Consider the following 21391-nt stretch of genomic DNA (forward strand, 5'->3'; position numbering starts at 1 on the left):
AAGACAGCAGGTGCGTTGCAGAGGCCGAAGGGCATCACCAAATACTCAAAATGGCCATCCCTTGTGTTAAAGGCGGTCTTCCATTCGTCTCCTTCCCGGATACGGATCAGATTATAGGCCCCTCGAAGGTCCAATTTTGTGAAGATCTTAGCCCCTCGGAGACGATCAAATAGCTCAGAGATTAGAGGCAGAGGGTAACGGTTCTTGATGGTAATTTTATTAAGACCTCTGTAGTCAATGCAGGGGCGGAGGGAGCCGTCTTTTTTTGTCACGAAGAAAAAACCGGCCCCAGCAGGAGAAGAAGATTTTCTTATGAATCCTCTCTGTAGGTTCTCACGTATATAGTCGGACATGGCAAGAGTCTCAGGAGGTGAGAGAGGATAAATTCTGCCCCGAGGTGGAGTAGAACCGGGTATCAGGTCGATCGGGCAATCATAGGATCGGTGAGGAGGAAGGACCTCAGCTTGTTTCTTGCAGAAGACATCCGCAAAGGAATGGTATGGCTTGGGCAGCCCAGAAGGCGGAGAAACTTGCGGGTTCTGTTTGACCAGAGCAGGCTTGAGACAGCGGTCCGAACAGGAGGAACCCCAACGCAGGATCTCACCGGTGGACCAATTCAGGACAGGACTATGACGTTGAAGCCACGGCAGACCCAGGAGGAGTTCGGAGGAACAGAAGGGAAGGACAAAGAACTCTATAGTCTCAGTATGAAATATTCCGATGTCCATCTGCAGAGGCTGGGTACGGAACTGTATTGTGGCAGAGAGTCTCTCACCGTTAACAGTAGAGATGAAAAACGGCTTGGGTAGACGGATTACTGGAATACGGTACTTATCAACCAAGGAGGCGTGAATGAAGTTGCCAGCTGAACCGGAATCCAAGAAGGCGGCTGCGGAGAAAGAGGACTTGGAAGAGATGATCAACTGCACGGGTATGATGAGACGTGGAGAGGAAGAATCCACACCTAGCAACGCCTCTCCCACGTTTACTAGGTGCGAGTGTTTCACGAACGCAGTGGACGGAGAGGACAATCTCTAAGGAAGTGCTCGGTACTGGCACAGTACAGACACAGGTTCTCGTTTCTGCGGCGGCTTCGTTCTTGCGGAGTCAGGCGTGACCGATCCACCTGCATGGCTTCCACGGCGGAAAGCCCAGTAGCGGGTTGAGGTGGACGCAGAAAAACGGGAGCCAGACGAGGAAAGCGTCTAGGACGAGCTTTTTCCTTTTCAAGGAGGAGTTCCTCTTGTCTTTCGGCGAAACGTTTGTCTATCCTAGTGGCCAGCAAGATGAGGTCACTAAGAGTGGAAGGAAGCTCACGTGCAGCCAGAACGTCCTTTACTTCACTATTAAGTCCCTTCTTGAAGGTGGCGCAAAGGGCTTCATTGTTCCAGTTCAGCTCAGAGGCCAGGGTGCGGAACTGAATGGCATAGTCACCCACGGAAGAACCTCCTTGGGTCAAATTTAGTAAGGCAGTCTCTGCGGAGGTAACCCGGGCAGGCTCCTCAAAAACATTCCGGAACTCTAGGCAGAAGCTCTGGACGGAAGCGGTGGCAGGATCTGCGCGGTCCCATAGTGGTGTAGCCCAGGCCAGGGCCTTCCCGGACAGCAAACTGAGAATAAAGGCTACCTTGGCTCGCTCAGAAGGAAACTGGTCGGACAGAAGCTCGAGGTGGAGAGAGCACTGCGACAAGAACCCACGGCACTGCTTAGGATCTCCGTCATATTTGTCTGGTAGGGACAAACGGATTCTGGAACTGGTGGCAACTGCAGGCGGAGGTGACGCAGCAGGAGCAGACGGAGGAGCTGGCTGTTGCTGAGAAGGCAGGAGCTGCTGCAACATGGCGGTCAGCTGGGCCAGCTGTTGACCCTGCTGGGCCACAATAGTGGTGAGGTCCGCTAGGCTTGGCAGGGGAACATCAGCGGGATCCATGGCCGGATCTTACTGTCACGTACCGGCAGGACAGGTAGTGGATCCTCTGGACCAGAGAGGCGATGGCGCGGGTTGTACTAAAGGACCGGTTCTAAGCAGTTACTGGTCTTCACCAGAGCCCGCCGCAAGGCGGGATGGATTTGCTGCGGCGGTAACTACCAGGTCGTGTCCCCTAGTAACAACTCGACCTCTCTGGCAGCTGATAAGGCGTGGTACACAGGGAGAAGGCAAGAGCGTAGTCGGACGTAGCAGAGGTCAGGGCAGGCGGCAAAGGTTCAAAGGCGAGTAGACGGTAGCAACGGGTTCGGCAACAGGCAAGGCAAACAAACACTGTGGAACGCTTTCTCTGAGGCACAAGGCACAAAGATCCGGCAGGAAGCTGTGGGAGGAGAAGGTATAAATGGGCAGTGCACAGGTGCAGCCTAATTAAGTCAGCACTGCCTCTCACAAACCTTAACCCTTAATATCCCTTTTGGACCAGGCACCAATCACTGGTGCACTGGCCCTTTGAATCTAAGAGTCCCGGCGCACGCGCGCCCTAGAGAGCGAGGACGCACACGCCGAGACACTGGAGTGCTGCCTGGGGGCATACGCTGTGAGCGCTCCGCGGCCAGCAGGGGACCCGGAGCGCTCAGCGTAACACATACCTGATGTTTTAAAGCACGTTATTCCAAACAATTTAGGAATGTTAGGTGATTTACGCCCTTTATGGATTAAAACCAGACTCTGCGTCAACTACGTCATTTTCCATGGGAGTTTTGCCATGGATCCCCTTCCGGCATGCCACAGTCCAGGTGTTAGTCCCCTTGAAACAACTTTTCCATCACTATTGTGGCCAGAAAGAGTCCCTGTGGGTTCTAAAATTAGCCTGCCTATTGAAATCTATGGCGGTTCGCCCGTTCGTGAACATTTGCGGAAATTCGCATTCGCCGTTTGCGAAAGGAAAATTTTATGTTTGCGACATCTCTACTTGTTATTATGGCAGGTTTTCTTACAGGACCCATAGATACTAACGCCTGGTTAAATGATGCTCAAGAAGCATTTTCTGAAAGAGAAGGAGAGAGCAATTTGGATAAGACACCAACTCTGAAGGGCATCTGCAGGGACTTATATGAGGGATATAAAGAGAATCTAAATTCCTGATGGGAGTGTCAATTCTTAGAAAACAACATCAAGAACAAAATAGTTCCAAAAGGACTTAGAGTACAGGTTACACCAGCACAGCGGGCATGTTCAACACAATTGTTGTAGAAGTGGGAAGATAAGTTGTTTTCCAGCTCAATTCACTTTATGCAGATTTTGCTGGATGAGGAGAAATTGATTCTGGACAGAACTTCAAAACATCTCAATACCCTCATTGAGTCAGCCTTAAAATTTTAATCGGACTCTGATTTCAGTAGACGAGAAAACATTTTACGTATAAACATAGAAAGATACCAGACAATTCTCAAGGAGAGAAAACACAGACAGTTTGTACGAGATATGTCGGAATTCCGTGACAAACGCGCTTTTGAGTCTCTTAACGCAAATACCCAAAGTAATCCCTGCACTAATATATCCTCCACTGACCCTGAGTCTTCGGATACGGAGAGAGGTACCACCTCATTTAGTGATAGGAATAGAGTTAGAGGGAGGGGGAGGAGGCGATGGCCACAAGGACAACGAGGATACAGGGGCATGAATCCAACTGCCAATTATCAGGGCTCCTCACAGAATACAAAACGAGAACCTATACTCCAGGCACCTTCCTCTATATAATTTTTCTTACCTTCCTCTTTGCCGAGCTCGTCATCCTCCCCCAGTACTTTTTTAGAAGTCAGTCGGGAAATAAACAGAAGTCCACCAAAGCCAAGTAGCACCACTCCCCAATCAAGTGATCAATCTTACTGATAGACCAGTGATGGTGAACCTATGGCACAGGTGCCAGAGGCGGCACTCCAAGCCCTCTCTGAGGGCATCCGCACCCTTGAAAAAGTCTATGGAGTACCAATATGCCTTAGACTTTTCCTGCCATTCATCAGCGCAGGGTGCACTATGAACAGCACAGGCAGCGCACTGAATGTAGGCAGGCTATTATAGCTAAATGATAAAGTACATGGACGGTATACTATATTGGACTGTAGTATTAAGGGTAAATTGGCACTTTACGATAAATAAGTGGGTTTTGGAATGCAGTTTGGGCATTCGGTTTCTGAAAGGTTCACCATCAGTGTGATAGACCCTTGACTGGCCAGGAAGAGAGACTTCTAGCAAGGGGTCTTTCCTTCGTCCCTACAACTAAATTCTGTTACTTTGACTGGGTTAAGGATCTTAGTCTTTTCATCCGTAAACTAAAGTGGCATAAGTTTTTCAAAACCCACAATAAGGATGAATGTACTAAACTGGGTATTTCCTTGGAGGATCTGAAGGGAGTTTGGACATTGAGCTCTCTCCTGACCGAAAATGAGTGCACTGCTATGCTAGGTCCGTTTACACATCTCAGGCCTAAAAGTACCAGAATGCCTCCCCCACAGGACACTCCAGCTATAGACCTTTTCAATAAACTGGTGATAGACCAATTAGAAAAACTTCAGGAAGTGAAAAGAAAAGGGCCTAGGAATTTTAGTAAAGACCAGATGGATGCATTAAAAAGTCTAGAATCTGATTAAAAATATATTGTATGTAAACCATCTGATAAAGGTGGCAATATTGTGATAATGGATCATCTAACATATCACATGTGTCTGAGACTATTGGATGATAGGACATGCTATTCTATTCTTCCATCTAATCTGACAGCTGGGTTCTCAACTAGTCTATCCTTATAGAACCTTTTCAGAAGGGTTTGATTTCTAAGGATGCGATAAAATTCTTAGTACCATCACACCCACAAATTCCAACATTTTGCTCACTTCCTAAAATTCACAAGGGGTACCCCCCTTTTGGGACGTCCCATTGTATCAGGGGTGGGATCTATCACCCACAGCATTACTACATATGTGGACTGTCACGAACTATGGATCCGATCGCTCCAGATCCCACAGCTGTGACGTAGTGGTCTGTGACGGAGTCTGCGCACACACAGAGACCTCACGTGACGGGGTATTACCATCCGGCTAACACCCCCACTACACTTCGGTAACTGCCACCACGTGGGTTCCCGGTCCACGAGCCGACTATCCAGGTCATTCACTATCACACAGATTAGTGGATGATCCGGATATCACTTACTGACCAACCGCAGTCAATCACCCCCAGCTACAATTCCTAAATGCAATTTAACTAACTACCTGGTAACGTCTCTTCAAAGGCAAGGTACGTTGTTCAGCAGCTTAGAATATGGAAGACTTGGCTATTTAGATTTTATAATCTTTAATAAGCGGTAAAAGGCAGTGCATACAAGTCTAATGAAAATTACTATAAATCTACAGAATAATAATAACAATATAAATAATCACGACAGTTCAAATGAAAGGGAAAAAGATGAAAGAATACTTAGTTTCTCTGGAGGGTTTCAGATGGTCGTTCATATGTCCTTTTTGAATCCTTGCAAACCCCTTTTCAGTATGTATCAGGGGAGACCCTCAAAGTTCTTCTGATACAGGGATATGCCGTCAATGTCCAATTAAGTGTCTGGTGATGTTCCATGGGTCTCTCTCCTCTGTCCTTGTGCATGGATTTTTATGAACTCTCCCATGGGCAGGAGACTTACTCCTGTCAGCCAATGGCAGCAGAGGGACTGTGAAGCCTAGGGATGGCCCCCAAGTGTTTTATGACCCCATCAAAGTTCAGTTCCTACAATGAGGATTATACTTAAGCCCGTATCTCCTTGATACATCGGCATATTTTTATACAGAATACATATTTGCGATCCTTATTTATTTACCTACAGAATGAGACCACACACGGTAATGCTGGGACCTGTAGTACTTCTACCACCCATAGGTCAGCTAAGGAATCACATCCTCTAGTCATATTTGATACCCAATTAACCACAATACTCTGTAGAGCCTGGATCTGGTGTCAGAAAGGGCATAAGTTGATTCATAAATGAAATATGAAAGTGGACTGGTTTTATGCCCAGAGCTAATTAAGGGGCTATTAGCTCTCCTCAAACCAGACCTGGAAATTAATGACGTCACGCTCCAGCCAGGCTTGACAGCGAGCTGATCTTATCTTACCGGACAGGATGAGCTGGGCCTGGTATAGCTTTTATGACCTTTTATAGCTGGTCACAAAGAGTAGTGGTAATAAAAGTGTCCATCTATATCATAGGCGACCCAGGCTTCAGGAAGATGAGAGTTCACAGTTTTTTTTTACATATGCCAGAAGCATATAAGATGGCTACCCAGAGGAATTATGTATGTATGCCGGCACACCTCCCTCTTTTAAAAGGTTGCCTGGGGAAATGGCCACAAGCCTATTCCACAGCAACCCAGCCGTCTCCGGCCGATTCTCCCTGCCGCGACAACCCGTCGGCATTTCCATGTAAACTACCTTTTCTGTGCTGCACGGTGAAGTTGTACTGCTGCAAAATCAGGCTCCATCTCAGCAGTTTTGCATTGTCTCCTGCGAGACGTGCCAACCAGCTGAGGGGATTGTGATCAGTGATCACTGTGAAATTGCGTCCATACAGGTAGTGTTGTAGCTTTTGCAGGGTCCACACATTAGCTAAACACTCCTTCTCTATTGTGGAGTAGCTGGTCTCCCTGGCCAGTAACTTACGGCTCAGGTATAGTACAGGATGCTCCTCCCCGGCCTGGTTCACCTGACTCAGGACTGCACCCAGACCAATGGCGGAAGCATCCGTGTGGACCACAAACTTCAGAGTGAAATCTGGGGCCTGAAGCACAGGAGCACTGGCTAGTGCATCCTTCAGGGCCTGGAAGCCTTGCTCGCATTCCGGCGTCCATGACACCATCCTGGGCAGCTTCTTCTTGGTCAAGTCTGTCAGAGGCTTGGCCAGGGCGCTATAGTTCGGGATGAACTTCCTATAGTACCCGGCCGTTCCCAAGAAAGACATGACCTGCTTCTTGGTGAGAGGTGTTGGCCATCTCGTAATGGCTTTCACCTTCTCTATTTCAGGCCTCAGTGTGCCTCCTCCTACTCTGTGGCCTAAGTAAGTGACCTCATTCATGCCCAGCTGGCACTTGCTAGGCTTAACAGTTAGTCCAGCCGCAGCAAGTTTGTCCAGTACTTGCGACAGGTGCACCAGATGCTCCTTCCACGTGGGGCTATACACGGCAATGTCGTCTAAATAGGCGACAGCACATTCTTCTAGTCCTTCCAGCAAGTCATTCACAAGCCTTTGAAAGGTGGCTGGCGCATTCTTCATCCCAAACGGCATTACAGTAAATTTGTATAAGCCAAAAGGGGTGATGAAGGCCGACTTCTCCTGAGCCTCCGAGGTCAGGGGAATCTGCCAATACCCCCTGCTCAGGTCCATGATTGTCAGGTAGCTGGCTCCTGCCAACTTATCTAACAGTTCATCAATCCTGGGCATGGGGTAAGCATCCGAGGTTGTGATGGCATTCAGTTTCCGATAATCCACACAGAACCTGGTTGTCTGATCTTTCTTCGGGACCAGAACCACCGGTGAGGCCCAAGCGCTGTGGGATTTCTGAATGACCCCGAGCTGCTTCATCTCCTCGATCTCTCTCCTGAGGTCTGCCTGGACCTCCAGTGAGACACGGTAGGCGGACTGCTTTGTGGGAGCATGTGTACCTGTGTCCACATGATGGACTGCAAGGTGAGTTCTCCCGGGTTTCCCTGTAAAAGTGTCACGGTGAGCCGTCAACACTTCTAAGAGCTGAGATCTCTGCTGGGACGAGAGTTGAGGGTTGAGGGTTAAGTCCACCTCCAACTCTCGAGTGTCAGCTAGCAGATCTAGTAGGGGGTCGGCCTCCTCCCTTTCGGGCAGGCTGCAAACCGGCATAACATGTGGCGTTCTCTCGTGATGCTCCTTGAGCATGTTGACGTGAAACGTCTTCTGTCTCCTACCTCCCTCTCCAAGGCCCACCACATAATTTACCTTACTCAGACATTTGACAATGGGGTACGGCCCTTCCCATGCAGCTTGCAGTTTGTTTTGCCGCATTGGCAGCAGGACATAGACCTTCTGCCCCTCCTGGTAGATTCTCTCTCGGGCAGTGCGGTTATACCACTGCTTCTGTTTGCTTTGGGCCTGCACCATATTCTCCTGTACCAGACCTACCAGCGACTCCATTTTGTCTCGGAACCTGAGGACATAGTCTACTACAGAGACTTCAGTTCCGGCAACCTTGCCTTCCCAAGACTCGCTGATTAGGTCTAGGGGACCTCTTACTCGTCGACCATACAGGAGTTCGAAGGGCGAAAACCCGGTTGACTCCTGAGGAACCTCTCTGTAGGCAAATAGCAGGTGAGGTAGATATCGTTCCCAGTCCTTCCCTTGCGCCTCCACAAACGTCTTCAGCATCTGCTTCAACGTCCCGTTGAAGCGCTCACAGAGGCCGTTTGTTTGTGGGTGGTAAAGGCTGGCTACAATATGGTTCACCTGTATTTTCCTACAGAGCCCCTGCATTAGTTCAGACATGAGCTCAGCTGGGAACCCCACTCTCGTGAAGATCCCCAGCAGGGCGTCTGCAACCTTGTCCGCCCTAATGGAGGATAATGCCACTGCTTCCGGGTAGCCTGTCACGTAATCCACCAGGGTTAATATGAACCATTTACCCAAACTGCTGGGGATGGCCAGTGGACCAATGATGTCCACGGCCACCCTCCTGAAGGGTTCATCAATTATCGGTAAGGTATTCAATGGAGCTCGGTGACGGTCTCCTGCTTTGCCAACTCGCTGACAGGTGTCGCAGGACCTGCAGTACTTGGCGACATCTGCCCTGAGGCCAGGCCAGAAAAAATTCTGCATCACCCGGGACTTTGTTTTGGTTATTCCCAGGTGACCAGCTAAGGGGATCTCATGAGCCACTTGCAGTAATTGTTCCCTGAACTGCACAGGTACAATGAGCTGCCTCTTGAGTGGCCCCACCCTACTGTCACTGTGGGAGATGTCCTCCTTATACAGTTTCCCATTGTCCCAACACACTCGGTATTTGTCTCCCTCAGGGGGAGGGCTGGCAGCTAACCCTCTTAGCTGCTCCAGCTAACCCTCTCATCTCGCAGGGCCTGCTCAAAAGCTGTCCTGTGGCGAACAGGGACAGTGGCTGAGGCTCTGACGCGGTTAAGTCCACGGGGTCCGAACCGGTGGAAGGGGACACTTCCACTTGCTCTTCCCCAATGGAGCGTTCCGCTGCGGCTTTTGCAGCCCTGCGAATGACGGGCAACACAGGCACAATAATGTCATCACATTTAACATTTGCACAACTTGAATAAGTTAAACACATGTCCGCTACCTGTGTACATACACCCACCATCCCCTCTACATCTCCTGTCATAGGAGAACTGCTCCCACACACCCCACCTCCCACCTCCCAAGGTCCATCCCCAAGGTTATCTGATGTTACGCAAACATCCTTGCACAGTACCTCGGGACCTCCATAGGGACGGGTGAGTCCTGTGTGCTTCCAGGGGGCACGTAGCACGAGACCAATCGTCCTAGGTCAGTGCCTAATAAAACATTTGTGGGGATCTCCGCAGAGACTCCCACCTCCCTTACTCCACTCCCAGCCCCCCAATCAAGGAAAACACGAGCTAGGGGAACATTAGGGCTCACCCCCCCAACTCCTGTGATGGTGAGGCTTTTGCCGGGAATAAGGTCTGCGTCATCCACTAGTTCAGGCCGAACTAGTGTGACTTCGGCTCCTGTATCGCGGAAGCCTGTGGTGCACCGGTTGCCCACAGTAACCGACTGTAGGTTGTCTGCGGTGTGTCTTGCAGCTCCATTCACTAACAGCACAGATGATTGGTTGTGGGCAAGCTTGCCAGGGGGTGCTGTCTTCTTCTCCGGGCACGAGTGGCTGAGGTGTCCTGGCTTGCCGCACGCATAGCACTTGCGCGCGTCTGTCCGTGCTGGCTTGACTCCTTCCGGTCTTTGTGCAGGCCTGTGAAAGGGTCGCTGGACAGGAACCGACAAAGCTGGCCAAGAGGAAGAAGCAGATGAAGAGGTTCCTCCCAGACGGGACAGAGTGTCTTTGAATGCCCGAGTGCTGGGCATGGCGACGTATTCATCGGCTAGCTCAGCCGCCTCTCACGCACTCTTCGGCTTGTGCTCACATACATATTTTTGCACATCTGTGGGGCAATTGGAGACAAACTGTTCTCGGACCATCAGATCCGCCAGGGACTGCTTGGTGTCCTCTGTGAGGGGATCAGACCACTGTTGGAAGGTGGTCTGCAACTTGCCCAGATGGTCCATAAAAATATGTCCGGGCCCTCTCCGCAGGGACCGGAACCGTAAACGGTAAGTCTCTGGAGTCAGCTGGTACTTGACCAGAATAGCCTTTTTGATGACCGCGTAACTGGTAGTCCGCTCTGCTAATGGTAGTCCGACCAGGGCCTCCATAGCTTTGCCCTTCAGTGCGGACCTTAGATGTCCCGACCACTGTGGCTCTGGTACCTGGTACTGCTGGCATGAGGTTTCAAAAGCATGCAGGAAAAGATCAATGTCACAGTTCTCAGACTCAGACTCCATCAGACTCAGACTCCAAAGATCAATGTCACAGTTCTCAGACTCCATCACTCCATCACTCCATTTTGCTTGACCATCAGGGATGGGCCTGTGGATGTGGCATGCCGGTCGGACCCCTGAAGCTGTACTCGGGCCAGGTCCAGTTCATGCCTGCGGACAGCTTCCCGTTCTCGTTCTGCAGCCTCGCGCTCAGCCTTGTGCTCTGCAGCCTCGAGCTCAGCCTTACGCTCTGCACGACGTGCCTCCAGCAGCAGAAAATATAAGTCCGGGTTACTGAGCATTAGTTGGTCCAGACCATTTTGGGGTGGCATAGAGACAGAGTTATGTCCAGCTAGAGGACTGCAAGCCCCAGCAGGCTGTCCTCCTCCCAGTTCATCATCCTCATTCTGGAAGGGGTCACCTGGCTCAGGGGCCCCAGAGTCTCCTCCATTCTCTGAATCCTGCAGGGATGACTCTTGACTCCTCCGTGCACATAACTCCTGGATGAGGACAGTCTTATTTTTTCCATATACTTGGATGCCTTTGTGCTCACACAGAGCTGTGATATCAGCCACGCTCAGGACATCATAATTCACGGATTCGGACATTATTGCCAAATAAAAGATAGGACAGAAAAAAAAGAGAGAGGGGAGGGTACTGTCGTGAATTATTATTCTATCAAAACTAATGCACTGTGCTTCGTCTTCCAGAATTTTTCAATCTTTTAGTACAGAGTTATGGACATAACTTCATGCACTAATATTCTAAGCATACAGAATCCCGTAAGCTGCCACCAGAAAATGTCACGAACTATGGATCCAATCGCTCCAGATCCCACAGCTGTGACGTAGTGGTCTGTGACGGAGTCTGCGCACACACAGAGACCTCACGTGACCGGGGTATTACCATCCGGCTAACACCCCCACTACACTTCGGTAACTGCCACCACGTGGGTTCCCGGTCCACGAGCCGACTATCCGGGTCATTCACTATCACACAGATTAGTGGATGATCCGGATATCACTTACTGACCAACCGCAGTCAATCACCCCCAGCTACAATTCCTAAATGCAATTTAACTAACTACCTGGTAACGTCTCTTCAAAGGCAAGGTACGTTGTTCAGCAGCTTAGAATATGGAAGACTTGGCTATTTAGATTTTATAATCTTTAATAAGAGGTAAAAAGCAGTGCATACAAGTCTAATGAAAATGACTATAAATCTACAGAATAATAATAACAATATAAATAATCACGACAGTTCAAATGAAAGGGAAAAAGATGAAAGAATACTTAGTTTCTCTGGAGGGTTTCAGATGGTCGTTCATATGTCCTTTTTGAATCCTTGCAAACCCTTTTTCAGTATGTATCAGGGGAGACCCTCAAAGTTCTTCTGATACAGGGATATGCCGTCAATGTCCAATTAAGTGTCTGGTGATGTTCCATGGGTCTCTCTCCTCTGTCCTTGTGCATGGATTTTTATGAACTCTCCCATGGGTAGGAGACTTACTCCTGTCAGCCAATGGCAGCAGAGGGACTGTGAAGCCTAGGGATGGCCCCCAAGTGTTTTATGACCCCATCAAAGTTCAGTTCCTACAATGAGGATTATACTTAAGCCCGTATCTCCTTGATACATCGGCATATTTTTATACAGAATACATATTTGCGATCCTTATTTATTTACCTACAGAATGAGACCACACACGGTAATGCTGGGACCTGTAGTACTTCTACCACCCATAGGTCAGCTAAGGAATCACATCCTCTAGTCATATTTGATACCCAATTAACCACAATACTCTTCGTGATCGTTACCTTGTTGTGGTGAAGGGGCTTGCATATCACAATGAAGCGATCATCACCTCTATGAGTGTGTTGGCAATGTTGCCACACCCCAGATGATAAGGCTGTTGATTCATGATCAGACCAAAAGCGATCGGCTGGATAATTTTTCATAGAAAAACATTATTATTTTTTTTAAGTTGTATGGGTTTTTAATACATAGAATAAATAAATCATAATAAAGTCTCTTAATAGTTTATTAGAAATAATGCAGACAATTAAAAAAATCCCCATCAATTCCAATACAAAGCAAGTACAAAGCTCAGAACAAAATTATTTCAGGATGTCGTTTATTCGACAATAATTAATCAATTCGACACACGTCCCCGGACAGGGGACATAACAGGGATTAAACAAAACAAAAAAAAAGCACATACAAGTGTCAATTGACACTTGTATGTGCTTTTTTTTTTGGGGACAATTAAAAAAATCCCCATCAATTCCAATACAAAGCAAGTACAAAGCTCAGAACAAAATTATTTCAGGATGTCGTTTATTCGACAATAATTAATCAATTCGACACACGTCCCCGGACAGGGGACGTAACAGGGATAAAACAAAACAAAAAAAAAAGCACATACAAGTGTCAATTGACACTTGTATGTGCTTTTTTTTTTGTTTTGTTTTTTGCAGCCACAGTGCAGCACCAGTGTAATGACCGGCAACACACACAGGGAGGAAAAAGGGAAAGTTCTGCCCAAGGGAGAGGGAAAGGTGGTGACCCCTAACTCTCCTTGCGGCTGGCACCTGACTGCCCTGACGTCCCTAGACGGGTTCCTCACCCGTGCGGCGATCACGTGCCTAAACCCTGGCTTTCCCTGAAATGAACCCTAGATAATGAACGGGCCGGTGGGATCGCTAGTCCTCACCACTGACACTAAGAGGGAAACACCAGGGAGAGGACAGACAAACACAGACAAACACAAACACCCAGGTGGACGACAACAACTGTCCACAAAGGTCCAACAGGGATCCGGAGGGTAGTGTTCTGGATCAACTACCAGAGAACGCAGCAACACAGCTCCAGTGGGTCAGAATAGATGTCCAGGCAGGAAGCTCTATATCTGGCAACCAGAGAAGTGTGAGAGGGGAATATAAGGAGGATTGGGAGTGCTGGACAAGGAACAGCTGAGAGAAGGAGCTACGGATCCCTGAGTGAGCCAAAAGGGTTCACAAAGCAAACCCAGAAAGCTACAATAAGGAAACATCCCTATCTTACATAGAGCGTGCAGCCAACCGCTGCGACCTCCTGACCCCGGGTACAACGGAGTCAGGCGTGGCTCTTGACACCCTCGTGACAGTACCCCCCTCTCTACGAGGGGCCTCTGGACACTCAGGACCAGGTCTCTCAGGATGAGAGGCATGAAAAATCCGAACTAGCCTGTCGGTGTTTACCTCAGACGCAGGAACCCACATTCTTTCCTCGGGACCGTAACCTCTCCAGTGCACCAGATATTGGAGAGAGCGGCGGACCGGACGAGAATTAATAATTTTGGATATCTGAAATTCTAAATTACCATCCACGACAACAGGAGGGGGTGGCAGCGGTGACAGTTCTAGAGGTGGAACATATTTTTTGAGTAACGACTTATGAAAGACATTATGGATTTTAAAAGTCTGAGGCAACTCCAGGCGAAAAGCCACGGGGTTGATGATGGCTACAATCTTGTACGGACCAATAAACCTAGGACCCAGTTTCCAAGAGGGAACCTTCAATTTGATATTCCTAGTAGATAACCACACATAGTCATTCACTCCTAGGTCCGGACCTGGCGACCGTCTCTTATCAGCCATGCATTTGTATTTACCTCCCATATTTTTCAAGTTAGCTTGCACCTTCTGCCATACCGATGAAAGAGATGACGAAAACCGTTCCTCTTCGGGAACCCCAGAAGACCCCCCCTCTTTGAAAGTACAAAATTGGGGATGAAAACCATATGCACCAAGAAATAGTGACTTGCCAGTGGATTCCTGACAGCGATTATTTATGGCAAACTCAGCTAAGGGTAAATATGACGACCACAACTCTTGGTTTTCAGACACAAAACATCTTAGATATGTCTCCAGGTTTTGGTTGGTACGCTCAGTCTGTCCATTCGACTGAGGATGGAAAGCTGAGGAAAAGGACAAGTGAACCCCCAAACGGGAACAAAAAGCTTTCCAAAATTTAGAAATAAACTGGGTTCCCCGATCCGAAACAACATCGGAGGGGACCCCGTGAAGCTTCACGATCTCACTGACGAATACCTGAGCAAGAGTTTTAGCATTAGGTAGTGCGGGTAACGCAATGAAGTGTGCCATTTTGCTAAACCTGTCCACTACTACCAAAATAACTGTTTTACCTGCAGACAAAGGTAAGTCAGTGATAAAATCCATAGACAGATGTGTCCATGGTCTATTGGGAATGACGAGTGGTAATAGAGACCCTGCAGGACGTGTATGTGAAACTTTTGCGCGCGCACAGGTAGAACAAGAAGACACAAAATCCAATACATCCTGACGCAACCTTGGCCACCAAAAACGACGAGACAATAGCTCCAAGGTTGCTTTACCACCTGGGTGCCCAGCAAGTGCCGAATTATGATGTTCCTTTAATAATTTGAGACGTAGGTTCAACGGTACAAACAATTTCTCTGAGGGGCAAGAGACCGGGGCGTCCCCCTGGGCCTCTAACACCTTCCCCTCCAAAGCAGAGTGTGCCGCAGAGACAACCACTCCTCTTTGAAGAATGGGCACCGGATCACTCACATTACCCCCTCCAAGGAAACAACGAGATAGTGCATCAGCCTTGGTATTCTTTGCCCCAGGACGATAGGTAATCACAAAGTTAAACCTGGTAAAAAATAGCGACCACCTAGCCTGTCTAGGGGTGAGACGCTTAGCTGATTCGAGGTACAGCAGATTTTTGTGGTCCGTAAACACAGTGACGGGGTGGACTGCCCCCTCTAAGAAGTGACGCCACTCCTCAAACGCAAGTTTAATAGCTAACAGTTCCCTATTGCCAATATCGTAGTTCTGTTCTGCTGCAGATAGTTTTTTAGAAAAGAAAGCACAAGGACGCCATTTGCCAGGAGACGGACCCTGAGACAGTACAGCCCCCACTCCCACCTCTGATGCATCGACTTCAACAATAAAAGGCTGAGAGACATCAGGTTGGATTAGTACAGGTGCTGAGGTAAACCTCTCTTTTAGAGAGGAAAAAACAACTTTAGCGGTGTCAGACCATTTAGAAAAATCAGTCCCCTTCCTAGTCATGTCAGTAAGGGGTTTTACGATCACCGAATAATTTTTTATGAATTTCCTATAGAAATTCGCGAAGCCCAAGAACCGTTGTAATGCTTTGAGGTTCTCAGGAAGATCCCAATCTAAAATTGCCTGGACCTTCCTAGGATCCATATGGAAACCTGACGCAGATAAATAATAACCTAGAGAGGTATCTCCTGAACAGCGAAGACACATTTTTCAATTTTAGCATATAATTCATTCGTCCGTAGGACCTGTAGTACTTGTCTGACATGCTCCTCATGTGTTCTCAGATCAGACGAATAAATTAAGATATCATCTAGGTATATTACCACAAACCTGCCGATTAGATGACTAAAAATGTCATTAACGAAATGTTGGAAGACGGCAGGAGCATTGGTCAGACCGAAAGGCATAACTAGATTTTCATAATGCCCCTCAGGGGTGTTAAAAGCTGTTTTCCACTCATCCCCCTCTTTAATAGGAATCAGATTGTAGGCCCCCCTAAGATCGAGTTTGGAGAACCACCTAGCACCCGCAATCTGGTTAAACAGGTCTGGAATGAGAGGATGAGGGTATGGGTCTCGGATGGTTATCCGATTTAATTCACGAAAATCTAGGCAAGGACGCAGGCCCCCATCTTTCTTTTTAACGAAGAAAAACCCTGCAGCCACGGGTGAAGAAGAGGGTCTGATGTGTCCCTTAGCCAAACTCTCGGAGATATAATCCTTCATGGCTTGTCTCTCTGGACCTGAAAGATTATATAACCTGGTCTTGGGTAATTTTGCGCCAGGAATAAGGTTAACCGGGCAATCATAAGGACGATGAGGTGGTAACTTCTTACAACCCTTTTCAGAAAAAACGTCCTCAAAGTCCGAAACAAAAGTAGGTAGGGTAGCTATGGAGGCGACTAAGCAATTGCTATTTAAGCAATTTTCTCTGCACGGCTCACTCCACTCCGATATCTCCCTGGCCTGCCAATCCACCACTGGATTGTGCGCTACCAACCAGGGAAGGCCCAGCACTACCGGAGTGGGAAGCCCCTCCAGAACATCACATGAGAGCATCTCGTTATGGTGGTCCCCTACCCGAAGGTGTAAGTTATGAACAATGTGGGTGAGATTTCTCTGAGACAGAGGAGCAGAATCTATTGCAAATATGGGAATAGGTCTCTGTAGTGTACAGAGAGACAAACCCATAGTGCAGGCAAAATGGGCATCTATCAAATTTACCCCTGCTCCACTGTCTAGAAAGAAAGAAATAGTCTCTGTCTTATCACCAAAAACAATAACCGCTGGCAACACAAATTGTGATGTACGTATGGAGGAAACGTATACCCCCTGGCTGACATCCTCCACACAGCCTGGGGTTAGTAGTTTTCCGACGGTTTTTTTGTTTCTGAGGAAAGAAGGACAGACATTAATGAAATGACCCCTCTCCCCACAAAAAAAAACAAACCCCACGCCTACGGCGAACCTCAGGAGGACGGACCTGACGAGTAGTTCCTCCTAGCTGCATTGGCTCGTCTAAGTCCGTACAGACTAACTGCTGCTTGGGAGGGGTTACCAATGGCTCCGTTTTTTTCAACCTGTCCCTATGACGTCTATCTATACGGCTAGAAAGGGACATAACTGCATCAAGGGAAAAGGGGGTCTCATACAATGCAAGCCCATCCTTAACCCTTTCGGATAACCCAGAGCAGAACTGACTCCTGAGAGCCGGGTCATTCCATTGGGTATCCGTAGCCCATCTACGGAAGTCAGAGCAATACTCCTCTACCGGCCGCTCTCCTTGTAGGAGTCTCCGTAATTTTGATTCAGCCAGTGCGACTCGGTCAGGGTCGTCATATATGAGACCCAAGGCCCCGAAAAACTCATCCACTGACCGAAACGCCTGAGAATCAGGGTCCCCCTGCAGCAGGGAAATAACAACCCCCACCCGCTGTTCTTCATTACCGGAGGAGTAAGGGCGTAGTTTAAAGTATAATTTACAGGCCTCACGGAAAATCAAAAACTTGTCCCTTCCCCCAGAAAATCTGTCAGGGAGAGGGACCTTGGGTTCCGCAACAACCTGGTTACCAGTAGCAACCGCTGGACTTGCGGTCTGTTGTAATTGCTGCTGTTGCTGGAGGACCGACGCCTTCAATCCTGCCACCTCCAAAGACAGGCCATGAGATTGTTCAGACAGAGCAGCAATTTGATCCATACTGGATTCTAAGTAGGTAAAAAAAAAATATATTATTATTTTTTTTTTTTTACCTACACAAAAATAAGGGCCAGATATAATGTAATGACCGGCAACACGCACAGGGTGGAAAAAGGGAAAGTCCTGCCCAAGGGAGAGGGAAAGGTGGTGACCCCTAACTCTCCTTGCGGCTGGCACCTGACTGCCCTGACGTCCCTAGATGGGTTCCTCACCCGTGCGGCGATCACGTGCCTAAACCCCGGCTTTCCCTGAAATGAACCCTAGATAATGAACGGGCCGGTGGGATCGCTAGTCCTCACCACTGACACTAAGAGGGAAACACCAGGGAGAGGACAGACAAACACAGACAAACACAAACACCCAGGTGGACGACAACAACTGTCCACAAAGGTCCAACAGGGATCCGGAGGGTAGCGTTCTGGATCAACTACCAGAGAACGCAGCAACACAGCTCCAGTGGGTCAGAATAGATGTCCAGACAGGAAGCTCTATATCTGGCAACCAGAGAAGTGTGAGAGGGGAATATAAGGAGGATTGGGAGTGCTGGACAAGGAACAGCTGAGAGAAGGAGCTACGGATCCCTGAGTGAGCCAAAAGGGTTTGCAAAGCAAACCCAGAAAGCTACAATAAGGAAACATCCCTATCTTACATAGAGCGTGCAGCCAACCGCTGCGACCTCCTGACCCCGGGTACAACGGAGTCAGGCGTGGCTCTTGACACCCTCGTGACAACCAGAGGCCAGAAAAATTCGGCATGTACACATGCCTGAAAAATAATGTTATTGTTGCAGCCGCTGTTGTAGCAGCGGCCCAAAAAAAAGGATGTTTTCAAGGCAGAAAGGTGACTAAAACATTGCGGCTTGAACCCTAGTTGGTGCGGATTTAGTCTCCCTCTCTTTCTCATAATAACCATACTCTATGGTGATCTTCTCAAACAAAAATAAAAAATGTGAGTTCAAGAATAATCTGCAGAATATCGGACCGAAAATATCGGGCAGGGTTTAATGCACCAAATATAAGGTATTTAGATTAGTGGTACACCAACATAAGTGCACCTTATTATACCAGGAGGTCTGTGATATAACTACCATATATTTTTTGCCCAAGAATATCAGATGGGCAATTACCCAGCGTGATGCCTGCAACAATTGATTCTTTATCCAGCAATTACCAGAATTGAAGTTTGCCAAGATTTGATTATTTATCTTCGGTCCCCGATGAACCAGTTTTACCGGTACTGGGGAAACGAGTCGGGTCAAGCTGCTAAGAAAGGATGAATATCTTCAATTTCTACAGGCAGGGTTAAAGTAGGCGACAGTGAGGGCTTAGCCACCGAGAGGTGGGGTCGCCCTTTTCAGGGCGGGTGCTCCGCCTGTAGGCAGGGGTTCATTAAGGGACACAATAGGGATTTTTCCCCCCCCTCCCCCTGCTCAGACTTCACCTCCCGTTCACTATCTGGCCAGGTCCGCAGTCATCAAACTGTAAGTTGCCGCAATTTTCTATATCAGATTGTACTATCCTGGATACGTCCTAAGTAAGGCTTTGTCAAAGTATCTCTCCTCTTTGGCCTTTATATGCCTAATGTGTCTTAGTGTTAAATGTACCTCCTGAAGAAGCCTACGTGGCGAAACACGTGTCGAGGTTGAGGCATTTGGGTATCCATTGTCACCGCGAGCAGCAGCAATATGGGCATTTAATGTGAGACTCATTTTTAGTTTGGACTGACAGAACTATTCAGTGTTTAGCAGTCATTATCCATCAGTTATATTATCACATAATGCCGCAGGCTGACATTCAATCTGAGTCTTAGTTTGAGGAGGATGTAAGGACATTCTGGATAGTTCTGTTAGATGTTTGATGTGACATGTTATTGTTATTACTATCCATTATTTAGTTCACTGTCGCCTCACTCTTTATTATTTTGGCAACTGTGGCTGCTCAAGGTGCAATTTTCCTCAAATGTGATTCTCCGCATTGTTGAGGCCATTTTTTAGAGGCTCGCTTCTTCATGTCCTATCCCTCTTGACTAACAGTGATATTTATTGTTCTATGTAATTCAATAAAAGCATTTATTTTCATATAAACAGCATCCTCGTTTTTTGGTGTTTATCTTTGTCAAAGTATCGGACATAGCTTACTATTATATATAGATGGGGTAATATTTCAACTTTTAAAAGTAATGTGATACTTTATATTGATACTTTTTCAACCCTATAAATACTACCGTGATTTTGTCTGCATTATTGTCAGGAATGAGAAAAATGTTAGAATGTCCTAGGGAAATGTGATTATGGAAAAAATTGTTATATGGCAGCATAAGCTTTCCATTTCCCTGTATAGTAGTATTACAAAGACTACAATATACCAATCAACAGAAAGCAATCTGGTCTAGGACAGGAAATTCCCACGGCCCAGCTCTGTTTTGGATAAACAGAAACACATTGACAAATACCTTATTCTTGGAAAAATGTGACCTTGTGTATTTAAACTGTGTTTGTGTGTTACTAAATGTAAGTGAAGAGAGTGCGTAACATTATTCAGCTCTATGTGAGTTATAGAAAGGACCAGTAGGCGAGTCAACAGTAGGCGAGGTAAACAATTTATAGCAAAAGAAGGAGAATAAAACAAACAGGCTAAAAAGGAAATACTTAAAGGGGTTATTCCATGACTAATGTAAAAAATGAAAATCAGGCATCATATAGTACATGGCAATCTCTTTCTAACAAAGCTAGAACTAGCCCTGGACCTCACATGGATCCATAGATCTCCCCATTTTTTGCTCTGCTAAATTTATATCAAGCTGACAGCTCAAGGCGAGTGTCTTTTCTGCTGCAGCTCTCTTCCTATCACTGCTCAGGAGCCAGTTGAAGGATGAAACTGAGCATGTGCAAAAAAAAAAGAAAAAAAAAAGAAGAACAGATAGATTTTAGTGAACAACTCACTGGCTCTGCTAATTTTTTAATTACATACAATTACAAAATAATAATTCAGATCCCAGTGTTGTTTTGAAAACTGTAGAAAAGTTTTGTAGGACAAGCTCTATAAGAAAGAAAACATATTAATTAAATTATTTTGCATAACAGAATTAACAGGTTAAGGACCCAGGACAAGAATGCTCATCCTAAATGGCCGTTACTTTGCACCCCAGGAAGAGCATTCTCGTCCTGCGGTCCTTCTTCAGACCCATGTGTGGTGCCACAATCAGCGGCATGAGTCCGGCAGTTACTGACAGCCGGACCCTTGCTGCATCTACCAGCATCAGTGATAACGCCGATGCCGGTGGATCAACCACTCGGCATATGTGAGGTTCGCACTACATCTCCTGATCCATCGGGTCCCCGCACTACGGTCATGAAGACCCGATGATCCCATGGCAGCCCCAAGCCTTTCAAAGACGTTGTGGCCCGGCAGCTATGGAGGCCTATAATGCCTTGCCCCCAGGCTGGGTCTCATAGACAAACTATCAGTGTATTATACTGTGTAATACAATACAATGTAGTACAATACGGATGTATTATACTGCATTAAAACAGGGATCATACCCTGTAATGTGGGAAGGAAATAAAAATGTTTTTAACAATAAAAGAGTAAA

Source organism: Bufo gargarizans, chromosome 10 (genome assembly GCF_014858855.1).
Source record: "Bufo gargarizans isolate SCDJY-AF-19 chromosome 10, ASM1485885v1, whole genome shotgun sequence".
NCBI lineage: Eukaryota > Metazoa > Chordata > Amphibia > Anura > Bufonidae > Bufo > Bufo gargarizans.